The 19181-nt window shown below is 46.1% G+C and overlaps 1 protein-coding gene across 3 annotated transcripts in view; it reads right to left on the bottom strand.

Moving 5' to 3' along the window:
• Mtus2 (microtubule associated scaffold protein 2) overlaps positions 1-19181 on the bottom strand; it is a 371981-nt gene that overhangs the window by 208542 nt on the left and 144258 nt on the right.

The raw sequence follows: 19181 nt of genomic DNA on the forward strand, positions 1-19181 counted from the left end.
CGCACACTGGCTGGAAAATTTGATCTGCCAGTGTGTGTCCTCTACAAAAATACTTCGACCAGAGAGGGGCAATAAATGTTTTGTATTACACATCAAAGTCCCTTCCAAGTGAATTCGGGCAAAATGGGGAAGCTAATTAAAATAAATTCAAAGCTGATAAACATTTTAAAAATGCTGGGATCAAATGTCCAAGCCTTGTGCAAGGGAGCTGAACTGAACTCATTTATTTTAATCAAAGCTCGATTTCCTGACAAGTTTTTGCTAGAAAGCAAAAGAAAAAAAATTCCTGCTGGAACAACAAAAGAGGTTTTGCTGTCTGCTGAAAGACGTGATGCTATTTCAAAGTAATATTATTTTTCCCTTTGAAAAGTAAATTCTTTGAAGAAAGCAAATCTTCCTATTGAAATGACATGAATTTTATTTGTTTGGGCCTTTTCCTTTTTAAATTACAGCTCTGTGATACTAAACTAAATCTCAACGGCGTAGAATAAGGTCATTTATTTGTGATTTAACGCTATATTGATAAAGTCCCGTCCATCATCGTCCAACGGTCATGCATCCCAGGCAGTGAAATTAAAATGTTAAAAGGGTAAATGCTCATTAATCCAATTCAGTGCGAACTGGAGGAAGAGAGAAGGAGGCCTTAGGTACAGTTAGTGGGGTACACACCTACCATGCTTGCGGTCCTGGGTTTGAGCCCCTGAACCTCATAAACCAGACACATACCTATAATCTCAACACTCAGAGGTGACTCAAGGCCGTCCTTTGGTGCACAGAGAGGCCCTGCCTCAAAAGCAAAAGCAAAAGTCTGGAAACCGTGGAAAGTCCACCAGAGAGGATTGAGTTGACCATAGCAGTGGCGGGGAGAGGGAAAAGTCAGAAAGAGTAGTCAGGGTAAATGTAATCGAAGCACGATTTCTGCATATCAGAAAAACGTCACTATGAAATCCCTAGCATTTGTAGTTAATATGCATTAATGATTATAAAGAAAGTAGAAGTGCTGAATGTAAGAAGATCCATGCGAGTGAGGCTAGAGAGACGGCTCAGTGGATAAAAGCACTTGCTTTATAAGCCTAACACCCTGTCCCATCTCTGGGCACGCACATAAGAAGCCAAACATGGCGGTGCCCATTCACAGCTCCAGCAGTCCTGGGTCAAGAAGAGAGATCAAAACAGGAGAATGGCTGGAAGTCAGCACATTGGAAAGAATGGAGAGCCCGTCTCAGCAGGCGGAAGGAGACAGCCTCTGACTTCTGGACTCAGGCACCGGGGTCTTTATAGCATATTTATATAATCTGAGCCAGATTATTCTTTTTTTTTTTTTTTTTTTTTTGGTTCTTCTTTTCGGAGCTGGGGACCGAACCCAGGGCCTTGCGCTTCCTAGGTAAGCGCTCTACCACTGAGCTAAATCCCCAGCCCCCAGATTATTCTTTAATTTCACTTTTCTTTCCAGTTACTGTCATGAGCGATTTTTTTTCTTTTTTCACAGGTACTATGCTCGCATCAGCGAGGAGTAGTTCAGCCTCTCTGCGCATGCTCACACAGCTTCCCTGCACATGCTCACACCGCCGCTGTTTCCACCACGCTTTCTTCTCGCCGAGACAGAACTCTGTTGATAAAACTTTTCTTGTTAAAGTGGCATCTCCTCCCAGGAAAAGAAGGACACAGACAAAGCCAGTAAAATAGCATGCTGCAGGCCAGATTTCAGACCTGGGCTCAACCTGATTGAACTCAAGCTCAGGGCACCTCAATTTCATCACGGGAGAAAGTGAGGATAAAGCTACTCTCTTAGCTACTTCTCTGTTGCTGTGGTAGAACACCATGCACAGAGCAACTTACAGAAGGGAGTTCCAGAGGAACAAGAGTCCACCGTGGTGATGAGGCATGGCAACGGGCAGGCATGATGGCTGGCAGGAAGCGGAAAGGCCACACCCTAACCACAAGCAAGAACCAGAAAGAACAAGCCTGAAGTAGGGCATAGCTAAGGAGCTCTCCGCTCTCTCCCTCGGTGCTGAACTTAGTACAACAAAATTGCAGAACCTAAAATGGTGCCACTAACCAGAGACCAAGCATTCAGACACAGAAACCTGTGAGGGACTCATTCAAACCGCCCCATCTATCTAATCGTTATTACGCTAGAAGAGACATAGTGTATTGTCTGATATATAATGAGCACAATTATGCAAACAGAGACAAGCTTGCTATCTTTTTCTAACATTGATGCCACACTTATTGAAATTGCAAATACCTTTCAACAAAAGAAAAAAGCAGGACATGGAAGCGTAACAACCGATTTCCAAGATGGCTCCCGATCAAGCCCCACCAGTGAATGAGGATTGCTCTGGTGAGTGACGCACGCAATACTGCGCAGGTCATGAGCGACATTGCATGACCACCCTTTTGCTCTCAGATTGCTACCTCAAGAAGCCAGGCTTCATATGAGGACAGCAAACAGTTCTCCCGCTTGGAGGAGGGAAGTCTCTTGCTAGCAGCCAACAACCCCTTCATCTCAGAACTGTATCCCTCGCCCTTGGCAGCCTTCAAATGATTGCAGAACTAGACAAAGCTGACTGCAACCCAGTGGGGAATGCCAAGACAGAAACAATCCATCAAGATGTTCCCAATTCCTGGCCCACAGAAACGAGCGAATGGCAGTAAATTCTTGCTGTAGTTCTAAACTACTGGTGCTTGGTATGGTATATTATTTGGCAACATGGAACTGGGTGAGATTTGGGTACCTGAAGGCAGGTGTTGTCCTAGCAGGACTTACACTATAGGAACGGCCCTGGAGCCAGCTTCAGATGGGATGCTATAGGAACTTTAGAGTAACAGAAATGGAATCGTCTCGGGAGCTTCAACGAGACTTCCAGAAGTCCATAGGCATTCAAATAAGCTGTCAATGAGGTCTTGGAGGAAATGTATGGGGCAGTGAGCCCATGCTAATAGATAGCAAGCATAAGATAGAATATGGAATGTGGAAACTGCAGATGTGTGTATGTGTGTATAGATATATTCATAGATATTCATAGACAGAGATATATACACACATATATAGCTATATATTCCTCTGAAGAACTCTGAGTAATATAATACCCAAGAGAAAAAAATCTGTCCAACACTCACAGGGTAAGAAAATGATCACATAGTCAATAACCAACAAAAAACAGAGACAACCCAAATCTCCATGAACTGATGCAATTATAAGTAAGTCACGGTATAGAGAGAGAATGGAAAATTTTTCACCAGCTGGAAGGAGTCGTTATGGGCTGGGTTCTGTCACCTCCACAGTCATATGTTCCTGGAGGCACAGCCTTGGCAGGATACTTAAGGCCGCCTACAGTTGTAAGGGTCCAGAGACTGGAAGAAACATTAGTGGCAGCATTCCCCTCGTCTGTGCACACAGAGAAGAGAAAAGGCATCTGAGAGGACTCTCACCCATAAACCAAGAGAGGCCTCAGCAGAAACCAACCCTACTGGTACTTGAGTTTGGATTTCAAGCCTTGAGATCTAGGACAAAAACAAAAACAAAACAAAAATAACTTCTAAGCCACTGGTTCTTCTCAAAATAAGGAGACTAAGAAATGAAACGCTAGTGTGTTATCAATCAGTCAGACGTTGACATTCTGAAGCTAGCAGAATAAGTCACATACAAAAGGCCACATGCCATGAATCCATCACACGAGGTATCTAGAATCCAGGGATCTCCAAAGACAGAATGTTGATCAGTAGATGCAAGTGGCTGGTGTTTAAGGAAAATCTGATGGAGAGCGAAACTCTTGTGCACTGTATGGCTGCGGCACCTGTCAATCAAAACCCAATGGCCTATAGGAAAGGGTAGAAGGTGAGACATCCGGTGGGCAGAACAGATTCTGGTATAGAGCCAAGTGCAAACCAGGGGTGAGGGGAGGAAGACGGGATAGGGGTTACAGAGTGGAAGGGTAGATTTGGCAGGCAACATGGAAGGCAGGAGCATGGGAGCTAAGCAGAGGAAAACAGCCACAAGGCAGAACTTAAACTAGAATAAAAGAGATATTAAATTGTGAGCAAATCAGAGAACAAACCAGAGCTAATGGCCAAGGTGTTTGTAAATATATCAGAGTCATTATTCTGGGAGCTTGGGTCCAGGAGGTAAAACGCACATCTGGAGTGACAGCAAGTTGACATTTCTTTTCAGAGTGATAAAATGTTCTACGATTACTGTGGTCATGGTTACATATCTGAGAAGAGTCAAAAAGAAAAAAAAGCCCATTATGCTTGTACTTTAAATAAGTGAATTATGTGGTGTGTGAGTTATATTTCAAAAACAAAAAACAAACAAACAACAACAAAAACGCTCTTGTTTGAGAAGGATCGAGAAGGCCGGGTTGGAGGCCAACAGAGACCAAGGTTGAGACGGCCACAGTGATAATAGGAAGGTAGGCAGATGAGCAGTAGGTTAGCCCTTCCCAGCCTAAGAGAGGATGACTAGAACATGTGTTAGTAGCATCAGCACACACTGCGGTCGTCTGGGCTACCATGAAGGGTGTCAGGTAATGCTCCACCAAAGGGAAAAGGAGAAGTGTCAGAGGGAAACTGAGGACAGATGTGTCCTGGTCCTGCTAAGCCCTCCTCAGGCACAGTAAGGACTGATGGAAAAATGGGCTGAGTGGACCCAGAGCTGAGGAGCAGAAAAGAACAGGAACTCAGCCCAGTTTGGTCATGCCAGGCAATGGGGTGTCCGTGGAAAAGGAAGGGGTGGAGGAGGAGGCAGAGGGGGAGGCAAAGTGAGGAGGGGAAGGGAAGAGGAAGGGGAGGAAAGGGAGGAGGAGGGCTCAGGTGAGTACTGCCTGCTCAGGTGTAGATGCAGGCAAAGCACTCACACACATAAAATAAATGTATATTGAAAAATTTTTGAGACAGGGTCTTATGGTGTAGCCTTGGCTCACTTGGAATTTGCTACGCAGACAAGGCTAGCCTCTGACTCAACAGATCCAACTGCCTCTGCTTCCCAGTGCTAGGACTAAAGGCCTGTGCCACCACACCCAGATAAATCTTTAAGAAAAAAAGGGAGAAAAAGAAATTCTTATCAATAGTTATGGTTTACTGACTTTAATATCTAGGCCAGAAAGGAAAATAAATGAGTTATTTATTGTATGGGGTGTGTGTGTGTGTGTGTGTGTGTGTGTGTGTGTGTGTGTGTGTGTGTGTTCAGTGAGAAATAATGTATAAGACCAAATAATCCTATCTATGCACTGTTTTTTAATTGAGATTGTAATCTTAAGTTTGACATCTTTTTTTTTTTTTTTCGGAGCTGGGGACCGAACCCAGGGCCTTGTGTTCGCTAGGCAAGCGCTCTACCACTGAGCTAAATCCCCAACCCCTTGACATCTTCTGATGACTTAAATGAGTCCCACACATTCTGGAATAAGGGATGGAGAGATGGTGCAGCAGTTAAGAGCACTGGCTGCTCCTGCAGAGGTCCCAGGTTCAATCCCCAGCATTTACAAGACAGATTGCAACAGTCTGTAACTCCAGTCCCAGCCTATCTGTCACCCTCTTCTGGCCTTGGTCACGGGGCATGCAGGTGGCACACAGACATACACACAGGCAAAGCACACAGAAAACTAAATAATTGTACATATATAAGCCATTTATGGAGTATTTGAGCAAACGGGATTCAACTCCTGTGTCTGCATTTTTCGTTAAGCTAAACGTCAGTTAAGGTGATCCAGTTTAAGGTTCACAAACATCGAGTGGCTGATTTCCCACCACGCCAGAGCAAAACAATGGGAGATAAATGGACCAAAACCTCTGTGTCAGAGATGGAAACGGGATGTCAGGAGACAACACTGAACAGAAGAAACCAGCCAGAAGCACAATGATGCAAGGAACAGCTGTGCACAAACAGAAGTTGCCAGGAAAGCCGGGCTGAACGTAAGGTGACCTTGTGCTAGCCAAGGATCACAAAGATCACAAGATCACAAGATCCTAGACCTGTCCAGGGCATGGAGCTGCCAGCCATTGTATTACAAACACGGCTGACCAGCCTTGCTCAGATCTCATTCAAATTAGTGACTTTCAGAGCCGAGCTGCAGTTCCTAAGGGAGTCCAAAGGCACAGAAGGATCTGGAGTGGATTCTGCCGACTCATGTATTCCTTGGCAGCAGCTCTAGCAGTTCAAAGCAGAAGAGGAATGAAGGCAGCTGCTGCATTTGCCGAGGAAAGGACTCAAACATTCTGCTTGGAGAACAACGAAAGGCTTCTCCTATGGATTAAGTTTTAAAAGCACGACTTTCATTAACGCCTTCACGATCACACACACATTTTACAAGACTGACCAGATTGGAAATCTGTGGCCACCAACACATCATTTGAGCAGAAAGGAAAACCCCCGGCCAGCTTAAGTGGGGAGTGCCTGGGTTTTTTAATTCCAATGAAAGTTGCTTTCCAACAAGAGCTGCTACATTTCAAGTGGCAACATTGAAACCCAAAGCCAACAGTCACCCAGTATTTGCCATTAAGCACTTTCTACACTTCAACTTCAAGCCAGAAAGAGAAGAGACATATACTTACTAAGCCAGGTACTCCAAGTATTCTGGATCATAAAACACGGGTAAAAGTCCCTGACCACCTAGGAGGATGAGGAGAAGGAGGAGAAGGATGAGGAGGAGGACGAGGAGGAGGAGGGAAGGGAGGAGGAGGGAAGGGGGAGGAGAAGGAATGTGCTGCAGTGAAGACAGCACGGATCCCTGCAGAGGAAGAAGCCACTGACCTTCAGCCTGGGAAGCCAGGTGAGCAGAGACATAGGCCCAAGGGCAGGCCAGAAAAAAGAAAAAGAAAAGAAAAAAAATACAGAGGATGGAGCCACTCCTAAGGGTTCTGACCACCGCCTCCAACCCTGCCAAGCCCCAACATGAGGGGACATAAATGCCCGGAGAATTAGCACACATGAACTCAAGTTCATCCAAGTCAGCGATCACAGAGAACTAGGGAGAATCTTCCAGCATTCAATGAAACAAAACCAACAGCAAAGAAGAAAGACTGCCCTGGAGACAAGGAGACACCAATATCCTTTAGAAGGCAACATCATTCATACGAGAAGATGCCGCCGTGATAACATAAGAAGGGCAAGGGCGTGCTAGGAGGGAGGCTGGGTGACCCAAAAAGCATTCTTAGAAATCGTCCATGGGAAAGCAACAGTTCAGCAGAGGGTGGGGAAGGAATCCAGCTTAGTTGAAAACACTGAGGGAAGATGAGGCAGAGGAATCATGCAAATAAAAGGCAATGGTTCACACCAAATTAAAATGCAGGGAGAGATGGGTGGAGGGAGAGGGAGATGGAGGGAAGGGAAAGGGAAGGAGAGAGGTAGACAAAGGCAGGGACAGAGAGACTGAGGTAAATGGAAAGAATACAGCTTGACTGACCAGCAGTGAGGAGAGCCAAGTCTTTACTGAACTGATGCTTGGCGAGACAACTGGTTTCTGACATAAGTTTCCCTTTATGTACAAACGCTCGTGTGTGTGTGTGTGTGTGTGTGTATGTGTGTGTGCGTGTGCATGTGTGTATGTGTGTGTGCGTGTGCATGTCTGTGTATGTGTGTATGTGTGTGCATGTGTGTATGTGTGTATGTGTGTGCATGCGTGTGTGTATGTGTATATGTGTGTGTGCACATGCGTGTGTGTGCACATGTGTGTGTATGTGTGTGCATGCATGTGTGTGCGTGTGTGTGCATGTGTGTATGCGTATGTGTGTGCGTGTGTGTGTGTGTGCGTGTGTGTGTGTGTGTGTGTGTGTGACCTGGAAATCCAAAAACAGCAATGTGAAGAGAGGGTTATAAAATGCATCAATGGGAGGAAATCACCCACATTTTTTCATCAGATTGGCAACAATGATTGCTTATGATCAGCACCAGAAGTTATTACATCTCAGAAGAAAACTGTTTTCTGCCTCTAAAATCACTTTTAATGCAGTGAATGAAGACTTAAAAGCATCTTCAGGAGTGCAAAACTCTGCCATGTAGTTTTCTCTTCTCTGTCCTTCTCTGTCCTCTGTCCCTCTCTGTCTCTCTTAGTACCCCTGTCTCTGTCTCTCTCTGTCTCTCTGTCTCTGTCTCTCTCAGTCTCTCTCCCCTTTTCTCTCTCTCCCACTTTCTCTCTCCCTCTCTCTGTCTCTGTCTCCCTCTCTCTGTCTCTCCCAGTCTCTCTCTGTCTCTCTCTCTGTCTCTGTCTCCCTCTCTGTCTCTCTGCCTCTCTCCCCTTCTGTCTCTGTCTCTCTGTCTTTCTGTCTCTCTGTCTCTCCCTCTGTGTCTCTGTCTCCCTCTCTCTGTGTCTCTGTCTCTCCCAGTCTCTCTCCCCTTCTCTCTGTCTCTGTCTCTCTCTATCTTTCTGTCTCTCTCTGTCTCTCCCTCTCTCCGTCTCTGTCTCCCTCTCTCTGTCTCTCTGTCTCTCCCAGTCTCTCTCTCTCTCTCTCTCTCTCTCTCTCTCTCTCTCTCTCTCTCTCTCTCTCTGTCTCTCTGGAAATTAATTATGAGGACGCACTTAGACAGACCATAGTTTGGAAGCCTCTGGTCAGGATGTGAAATAACACTTATAGGGAACAGAACACTCACCTCTGGTCCCAACATCAAAAGAAAGAGTAAGACCCACAAACCTCTTCAAGGGCATACACCCAGGGACCAAAGGGCTTCCCCCTGGGCCCCACCTTTCAAGGGTCTCTGTATTGTGACCACAGGGACAAACCTTCAACACATGGACATCAGGGGGCTGTCAAACTCCCAAACTATGGCACGTCTCCTTGGACTATGAGAAAGCCTGAAGAAAAGACACTGTGCTGTGGGCTCAAACTTACTCACAAACAAAACAGACATCTTGAGGTCCCACAGTAACTCACAGCCAGAAACAGGTGTAGGCGTTTCCAGAACACCCGTCCTCTTTTTATAAGGTAATAACAATTACAGATGGGTTCACCAACAGCATAGATTTTGTTACACAGGTAAGCCAGGGCTGGCATCACTGATCCTTGGCTTTTCTTCATTCTTCTTCCCCTTCCCAGTCGACTCTGAAGTAAACTTGGCCCACAGGGTCAGAAGGCTAATTATACACAGAGATTTAATTGGAGTAAGGGGATATTTGTGTACCAGGTTAAAAATTATTCATGCGTGTGTTTCCAGAAGAAATCAGGGGTTGAATTGGCAGAGTGAGGAGAGCAGAGGCTTTTTTCAGTGTGTGTGGGCCTCAGTCAGCTTATTAAGCTCTGGGAAAGACCAGGAGACTCAATTCCCTCTGCTGCGCTGCTTGAGCCAGGGGACGGATCTTTCCCTGTGCTGGTACCACCAGCTCTCCTGAATCTACACCCTGCACACAGCTCTCACAGTGATGCCAAGCTCCGTGGTCTCCTAGGTTTCCAGGTGACCGAGGCACTGGAGAAAGAACAAGAGACGGAAGAGGGCTCTCAGGTGACAGCGAGACACTGCGACTGGATGCAGTGGCAGGAACATCTGCAAGTCAGAGGGCACAGACTTGAACCTGGCTCTGGGCCAGACTCGGGAAGCCTGTCAGTCATAGTGTGGTTTAAAGAGACACTCTTCCTGATAAGTCTTTCTCTCTCGTTGGTTCTGAGTCTCTGAGAAACCTTAGCTAAGGCAGGCGTTTGGTGAAATCTACCTTGGAAACCTCTCCTGCTCTCCATCCTGACCTCCGCCACCTTGGCTCTCCTTGCTAGTGTCCCAAAATGGCCTCCTGGAGAGGACCCCTTGTCTTATCCCCTCTTGCCAACCCTATCCCACTTTTTATATGAGTACACTGTAGCTGTCTTCAGACACAACAGAAGAGGGCATCGAATCCCATTGCAGATGGTTGTGAGCCACCATGTGGTTGCTGGGAATTGAACTCAGGACCTCTGGAAGAGCAGTCAGTGCTCTTAACCGCTGAGCCATCTCTCCAGCCCCCCATCCCACTTTTGTTCTCCCAACTTCTGTCCAATCTCACCTTCAAAAAAAAACAAGTATGCCCTTACTTCAAACCATTCAGAGACACAATCTTGCTTTTGAGGTAAAAGGCAGAGTCCTTAGCACAGTTTGGGTCTCTCCAGTTTTCTCCAGTCTTTTTCTCTTCCTGCCCCAGTGTTTGACATTGAAGCTACAACAAGCCTTCATGTGAACCATCCCTTCCTTGGGCCTCATGACCTCCTTCTTCACACCGCACCTCAGATCCATGGCTCTTTAAATATACATATAGGTATATGTATGTATATATGTGTGGGTGTGTACACACACTATACACACATTCACGTACCCATGTAGGCACATACACGTAAGAATAAATGAATTCATGAAATATTTAAAGATACCAAAGGAAAAACTCAGTAGTGTGCTTGCCCTGCGTATACAGAGCCCTGGGCTCAACTCCTGCAAAGAAGAAATAAAAAGATGCCCAAGGAACTGCATTTAGGCCATGTCCCCTTCTGCCGTCTCAGTAATGCATGGGTTTGTCTTCTGATCCCATCTGATTCGATCCACATCACAGACGGCGTAGTGAAGTAGAATTTCGATGTCAATAATTTTCTCTCTTAACCCGGGAACCAGCACCCTGCCCCCTCCTCTCATTCCTTTTTACTCTATTCCCCTCTCATTTGCATCTGAAGAGTCATGGCCTTTGCCTTATACCCCAAGACGCATCCTCTTCCCCTCCCCACCCCCCCATGATTAGCGCCAAGTTCTCTCCCAGCGCCTCCCTCTCTTTCCTGTTTCAGATGGTTCGCAGCAAGCATCTCCTCCCACACTCTAAAACAGCCTAGCCCACCCCCGCCTCCAGCTAGCACCCCTGGCACTTTCCTGCATCTGCTAGTATTTAAAAATCATTCTCTTCTATTTCTATTTCCTCACTTTTCATTCATGCATCACCCCGCTAATATGTGACTTCCGCCCCCATGTCTGACTAAACGTGTTCCCTCAAAAGTAGGTCACCAACTGTTGCCTAATTTCCAGTCTCAACAGCCTCTTAGCATTTTTTTTTTTTTTGCTTGTCCTGCCTCCTAGGAAATCCCGTTAGTCACTTCCTCCTTCTTGTCCCGCCTCCTATGAAACCGCGAAGGTCACTTCCGGTCACTTCCGTGGTAGTCACTTCCTTCTTCAGAAGCTCTGCTGAAGACCTCCACGCTGCATTCTCGGGGTGTCTCCTTGGCCCCTTCCCCCAGGGCTCCATCTCCCGCTGACTTTCTGCTTCCGTTGCCTCTGAAATTGGTTATCCTCATTTCTTGCCCACCTCCTGGCTTTACCTTGTCTCTCTCTTCCCTGAATCCATTCATCCTTTCTCACTGCCTCGGTACACATCCATGGGGTAGTTGCCCAACACAGAATCCTTGTCCCAGGTTTCTCTTTAGCCACAATTACTCAATTTAGAAAATCCCATCTAATGTCCAGAGGAACCTCAAGTTCCCATGTGTGAGCGAACCGTCCACTATCACCCCCAATGCTAGAACAACTTCCCCAGGACCCCTCTAGAGTTGCAATCCCTATAATGGATCTGGATCACTCCACGCCTACCAATGGCTCCTCTCTTTCTACCTTTACCCTTTCGCAGCCTGATAAACCCCTATGTATCCTTCAAAATGCAGCACAACCCACCATTGTCTCCAGCATCCCTCCGGACCCCCTGTCTGCTCCCACGGGCAGGCCTGCAGTCAATTCTCAACGGGTCACTATCAAATACTTATCACATCTATGGCAACCTTTAATTTAATTGTTTGTATCCCACAAAGTCCAGCGGGTGTATATTTGTGTATCCTGAACACAGGCTAACAACTGTTGGTCCATAAATGGGTCTCAGAAAACAGGAACAGAGCTGGCTACTTCAAAGGTTCTCAAACAACAAAACAACAACAACAACAACAACAACAACAACAACAACAACAGTGGCCATTCAGCCAATTACAGTCCAGGGAGCAGCCACTGTTCTTGGCAAACTCTGCCTGGTTTTGTCTGTCTGTACTTCACAAGGGTTTGGTCTCCTCATTGTGTCCTGGATTTCCTGGATGTTTTGGATTAGGAACTTTTTGCATTTTGCATTTTCTTTGACTATTGTGTTGATGTTTTCTATGGTATCTTCTGCCCCTGAGATTCTCTCTTCAATCTCTTGTATTCTGTTGGTAATGCTTACATCTATGACTCCTGATCCCTTTCCTAGGTTCTCTACCTCCAGGGTTGTCTCCCTTTGTGATTTCTTTATTGTTTCTATTTCCATTTTTAGATCCTGGATGGTTTTGTTCAATTCCTTCACCTGTTTGGTTGTGTTTTCCCATAATTCTTTAAGGGAATTTTGTGTTTCCTCTTTAAGGGCTTCTACCTGTTATCCTATGTTCTCCTGTATTTCTTTTATGTCCTTCTTAAAGCCCTCTAACATCATCATGAGTTGTGATTTTAAATCAAAATCTTGCCTTTCATGTGTATTGGGTTATCCAGTACTTGCTGTGGTGGGAAAACTGGGTTCTGATGATGTCAAGAAGCCTCGGTTTCCGTTGCTGGTTCTTGCACTTGCCTCTCTCTCGCCTTCTGCTTATCTCTGGTGTTAGCTGGTCTTGCTGTCTCTGACTGGAGCTTGTCCCTCCTGTGGGCCTGTGAGCCTGTGATCTTAGGAGTGAGAATGCTCCTGGGAGACCAGCTCTCTCCAGGTGGGATTTGGGTACAGAGGGCTGTGGGACAGTCTTAGCTCTGGGGTGTAGATGGAGACCGGAAGGATCCTATTTCTTTGACAACAGTATTTCTAACTCATTCCTTGGAAAATGTCAAGCATGTATACCTGCTGCTCCCTCCCTTCAGCCAAGACCCACCAACATGCTTTGCCTCTTTTAAAACTATTGTTAAGAATGCACTGAGTCAGGCTGGAGAGATGGCTCAGTGGTTAAGAGCACTGACTGTTCTTCCAGAGGTCCTGAGTACAATTCCCAGCAACCACATGGTGGCTCACAACCATCTGTAATGGGATCCTATGCCCTCTTCTGGTGTGTCTGAAGACAGCTACCATGTACTTATATAGAATAAATAAATAAATCTTTAAATAATAATAATAAAAAAAGAATGCACTGAGTCCAATTGGTGCTGCTTATATAAGCATGGGTATGGGGCCACCCACTGGGGCATAGGCAAACCACCAGTAGTCATAGACCCAAAATAAAAGAGCACCTCCACTCATGGCAGCCATTTGTAGCTAAGAGCCCCCATAGCTATTGGTGGAGACACCATAGCGAAGTGGAATTTAGATGGCGTCCATAAATTAACCCAGGAACCAACATCTTGCCCGCTCCTAGTTCTCTTTACTCTCTTGCCTTTTGTTTGCATCTGAAAAGTCATCGTATGGGGTGGGGGTGGGGCAGCCCGCCCCTATACACGCTGGACTTTCCACTGGCTTGGTCTTGCGTAGGTCTTGTGCATAAACCACAGCTCTTGTGAGTTTGTGTGCTTGTACAGGTCGTGGTGTGTGCAGGAAAGAGCATTGTGCGGCTCCCGCCCTACTGTCTGCTCTTATATCCTTTCTCCCTCCCCTCCCCCTTCTTCAATGGCGGCTGAGCCAGGAGTGAGAGATGCAGACGGCCCACCCTTAGATGAACCCTCACAGTTGCTTTAAATCCCTCTGTTCTCATAGACTGCACAGGGCAGTGGGCTGAGTGCTAATAACTCCTGTAAAAGCCAAATAAGACACTGGCAGACCTCCGTAAAAAGGGCAAAAGAAACACAGAGGACGATGGGTCGGAAGTTCCTGGCTAAGGAGAGGCCATTGTACCGCGTGCATGGTCAAGGTTGCATGCCTCTTGTGTGCGGAGACCTGGATGCCATCATCCTAAGAGATGAGACAGAGTTGGCCTTGGGGAGGGTGTTGTGCGAACCAAAGTAAGTACAAGACTCACAAGTCAGAAAGAGTCCAGTGTGCCGGAAGTGCTGGCGGCCACAGTGGGCTGTGTGTGGAGAAGAGAATACATGGTGTTGTATTAAGAGATCCCAACAGGTTCAAAGGAGAAAGCAAGGAAGAAACCTGGCCCCGAGGCCTTGGCATCTGAAGAGGGGGCTCTGATTAGCCACCGGCCTTCTGAGGATCAGATGCCCGGTCAGCAATCGAATGCTTTAAATTTGACTTCATTCTCATTTCACAGGCAAAGAGGCTGGGACTCAGAAAATGTAGATTCGGTGCCTGATGAAAGGGACCCGAGAAAGACCAACATGGACCCCGTGTGGTTTGTATATGCTTGGCCAATGGGAAGTGGTATTATTAGAGGGTGTGGCCTTTTTGGAGGACACGTAGCCTTGTTAGAGTGTGTCACTGTGGAGATGAGGCTTTGAGGTCTCATATATATGCTCAGGTCTGACAGTGTGATCCTGAGTCTCCTCCTGGATACCTGCTGGAGACAGTCTCCTTCTGCTGCCTGCCAATCGCGATGTAGACCTCTCAGCTCCTTCTCCAGCACCCTGTCTGACTGGACGGTGCCATGCTTCCTGCCATGATGATAGTGGACAGAACCTCTGAACCTGTAAGCCAGCCCCAATTAAATGTTTTCTTTTCATAGGAGTTGCCCTGGTTGTCGTGGTGTCTCTTCAGAGCAATAAAAAACCCAAACTAAGGCAAACCCTGAGAACCATTCTCTCTCTCTCTCTCTGCCACCCTGACTTGTGCAGTGTGGATCCTCAACTCAGTGCTCACAAAAGCAAGGTGTCCAGGCTTGGCAGACAGAAAGATGCCTTATCTGCTAAAAACACTAGCTACTCTGGCAAAGGACCAGGGTTCAGTTCCCAGCACTCACATGGTGGCCTCACAACCATCTGAAGCTCCAGTTCCAGGGGATGCGGTACCCTCTTCTGGCCTCTGTGGGTACTGCATGAATGTTGGGCACAGACATCATACATGCAGGCAAAACACTCATGCATAAAAACATAATTTGAAAAAATGAGGTGTAGCGTTACAAAATCTGGAAAATATGAAAAGTATAAATAATGTATTTCATACTCTTATAGGGGAGCTCTCATAGCATGCTGTCATGTGAGAGCAACTTCCTCAGACCTCTGTACCATGACCTGTATTCACGACGGAGGATTCGGTCAAGTCTCTGTTTTAAAACCTCAAGGTTTCTAATCCCTCACCAACAGACAAAACAACAACCAATTTCCCTTAAAATGAGCCTGGTCCTGAAATTTCACTCTCTGGCCCTAGCTTACCCATCTGGTTTTGTTTCCGGTGACACCCAGCCCCCGCACCCTGATTCCTGGGAAACCCCAAGACTAACTTTTCTTGTGCCAACCAGAAGGCTCAAAAATGATCATTGGTTTCAGTACAGTCTTGGGAGAGAAAAATAACATTTTCATTTTAGACTTCTTATCCAGAGATACTGAGCACAGGCCTAGACTATGCTAAATTTATGCTAAATTGGCTGGCGCCTGCACCCTCCCCCAGCACCTCCTCCCTCCCCCAGCACCTCCCACCTCCCCCAGCACCTCCCACCTCCCCCAGCGCCTCCCTGCACCCACCACAGCAGCAGCTGGACAGAACTGGTTTAAAATATTCTAATTCCATTTATTTGCTTTTCAAAACATGTTAATTTCTTCATTTTAAAACTTGGGGAGATTCGCCCTGGTTTTTTTTTTTTTTTTTTTTTTTTTTTATGTCCCTGCAAGAAAATCTGCAGAGCATGTCAAACTCCAAGGTAAATTTTATCTTAATAATCAGACTCTATAGCCCAGTTGTCTATATCTTGAGAGAAAGTTTTCCAATTTAACTGATTCGATTTCTCTAGCTATTCATAGAAGGCAGTTTTATCATCCATCCTTCAAAAAGATTTTTGCTTTCAATGCCTCAACTGCTCCTAACAGCAAATATTACATTCCATTCGAGCATTGCCTCATATAAAAAAAAAAAAAAGCACTACATTTTTCAGGAAAAAAATGTATTTCAAGTACATTTACCACGTAGGCAAATTACATTTCGCTACACTGTACGCTGGCCAGGCTAATGGGCTCAGCATGTTGGGGACCATTAAAGATTTGTTTTTTGAAGAAAGGACATAAAACATATAGAGTTTTTAAAAAGACAGTGCGGAGAGGCAAGGTCTTCTCGCCCTCTAGAAGTGGAGGCTCTAATAGGAAACTGATCTGTGGACAACCACGGTCCCTACTGAGCAGGCTTCAGGCTACACGAAGGCCTGTGGATCCCCTCTGCACTCTGAGCGTTCAGATGTCTTGAGTTTCGCACTCGGGCAAGAAGAGAGCAAAAGTTTGGTGGGATTTTTTGTTTTGTTTTGTTTTTGTATTTTGTCTGTTTTGTATTTTTTTTCAATACAGGGTTTCTCTGTATAGCCCTGGCCGTCCTGGAACTCACTCTGTAGACCAGGCTAGCCTCAAACTCACAGAGATCTGCCTGCCTCTGCCTCTTGAGTGCTGGGATTAAAGGCGCACACTATCTGTGCCCAGCTCAAAAGTTTGGTTTTAAGCATCACTGTAGAGTCAGAAAAAGCTAGCCTCCAAAACAAACAAACAAACAAACAAACAAACAAAAACAAGAAATGATTTAAGGAGAAAGCCCTTGGATTCAATGATTCTTTATGTAGTCACATCAAGATCTGTAAATCTTAGGACATTGCCTTAGCTATAAGGCAAACTCTCTAAGGAGCTGCACTGTGGGACGGTGTGGGCTGACTGTGTGTCCACTTCTTTCAGGCCATCGCAATACACCTGGTGCTGCCTGCAAAACCAGCAGTGGAATGGAAACATTGGGGACCTCTCCTGACTCACTTAGAGCTCACGGCTATTAGGCATTTAAGAGGCTTCCTACCTGAGCTGGGAAACATCCAGCTAGTGTATTAGAACTCAGGTATCTAACCTATTCGTAGATTTTAGGATGTAAGTGTTTACTTGACATTGGAAACATGTAAATGCTCGGTCACTCAGAGAAGCGTGCATCCTGCTCCTAACTCCGGCTCTCTTCTGACAGTGCGGTGCTGCTCAGAGCCCCGTAAAACAGATACGGCAATGCCCAGGAGACACGACAGAGTATCTGAATCGATCGAGTATGAATGACGGCTAAACACAAAACCACAACCGTGGACAGACATGCATCAAAGAGGGCCTTCGAACATCGCGCAAATAAGCCCACGTGGTAATCGGGAACTAAAAGCGTAAACACAGATGAGTAAGCCTTGTATTAGACACAGGAAAGCTACAGGAGGCTGGGCTAGCAGCTTCTGTGATTATGTAAGGGACATCCTACCCAAGAGGCATCAGCGGCATGCTGTGAACAGCTGGGAAACAAGAACTATCAAAATGTGGGCAAAGGCCAGCCACTGACTTCAGGAACCGCACAGGAGCCCTCACAGGGTCCTGACCCTTGAGAGAAAAGAACGGGAGAAAGCCCACTCAGAGGGCAGGTTCCAGGCTGCAGCACTTGAAGGAGGAATGCGAATGGAGGAGGCACAGAGGTGAGGGCTTTGGACGATCGACATCTAGGTTGGAGGAGGCAGAGAGAAGGGAGTCTTGAGAACGGGATGTCTAAGAATCTGCATCAGAGTCGCTTAAAGCTCTCATCAGGGGTTCTCAAACTGTGGGTCATGACCCCCTTGGTAATCAAAGGACCCTTCCACAGGGGTCACCTAAGACCATCAGAAAACACAGATATTGACATTACAGTTCAGAAATGGGGGGGGGGGGGGTGTGTCACCACAACCTGAGGAACTGTGTTAAAGAATCTCAGCGTTGGTAGGTTGAGACGCACTCTTTAAATGTTTATCATCAGTCTGTAGATGTAACGTGGAAAGCCTTACAAGGTGGACAAAACAAAGTTTTGAGATGTTATTAGGCAGACAAAAACAAACAAAACTCTCACAGCTCACACAAGCTTGAATTTGTTCCATAGCCCAAGTGAAGAGACCGTGTGAGTACACACTCAGTAGACTCCAGAAATGACCTATGATATAGGTTATCTGACCTTCTGCTCTCCTCCCTATAGGCAAGGAGATCGTGCTTAAACAAGAAAAAGCTGGACTGTGCCCTGTGTGCCAGCTTCAAGTCCTCCAACAGCTGCCTCTCACAGGAAGAGTCAAATCCCTGCAAAGAGACTTTATCTGACCCCAACTTCCCTCCCTGTCCCCATCCCATTCCTCTGCCACTCTCCCCTTCATTCAGTCCCGTGCTTCCCAGCGGCCTTTGCGTTGGCTCCTCCCACTTCCTGGAAAGCAATACTTCAGAAGTCCTCCAGGATTCTCCGGCAAAGAAAATCTCTTGTGTACTGTATGGATGCAACACTTGTCAATTAGAGCTGATTGGCCTGTAGCTGAGGCAGGAACTAGAAGGTGGGACATCCAACAGGCAGGAAGGATTCTGGGGGAGGGCCAAGCTTAGACGACAATAATGGGATTATTAAATTATAAATGGGATTATTAAATTATAAACCAGCAGGGAACAGCCAAAGCTTTTGGCTTAGGTATTTATAAAAATATTTGAATCTTGGAGTCATTATTCCAGGAGCATGGGACCAGGAAGGGAAAAAAAATTACTACAGCTCCTCCCTCATCTTCCCTGGGGATTGGCTACTGTTTAAAGAGACAACGCCCTTCCTTCTTTTCCAAAGGCCCCCTCCTCCCTCACTAATGTTTCTTTTTCTTCAATACTCACTTCAACAGACCGTGTAATTTACTGGCTTTTTTTTTTTAAAACAAAACATCCCCATATTTTAAAATGTAAGCTCCCAGAGGGCAAGGATATTTTTGTGTGTTGATCTCTTTGTCCCTACACAGCAAGCTGGGCTGACAGCCCCCCAGAAATCATTACCTACTAACTGAAAAGCAGCAGACTTGTACCGGCTCTAAGCACAGGTAATTCTATTAAGATACACAGCTACTGTGGGAATCACCAATACAGAAGCTTATTAAAGAAAACAAATAAATAGGGCCATCAGTAACTCTCTGAGTACACGACGATTCACAAAGTAATACATGGCAAAGAGATGAAAAAGTTTCTCTCCGACAATAATCTCAATGGTCACTGGGCATGGTGACAGTTGAGGCCAGCCTGGTATGTATAGTGAGTTCTAGGCCAGCCAGGGCCACGTGTGAGACTTGGCTCAAAAATAAAATGGTAAAACCCAATAGTTTCGAGGAAATGGGACTTTCGAGAAACTCTAGGGCAAAATAGCTGCTATAAACTATCTAGAAAATTAGCACGTGCACACACA

Source organism: Rattus norvegicus, chromosome 12 (assembly GCF_021556685.1).
Source record: "Rattus norvegicus strain SHRSP/BbbUtx chromosome 12, alternate assembly SHRSP_T2T, whole genome shotgun sequence".
Taxonomy (NCBI): Eukaryota; Metazoa; Chordata; class Mammalia; order Rodentia; family Muridae; genus Rattus; species Rattus norvegicus.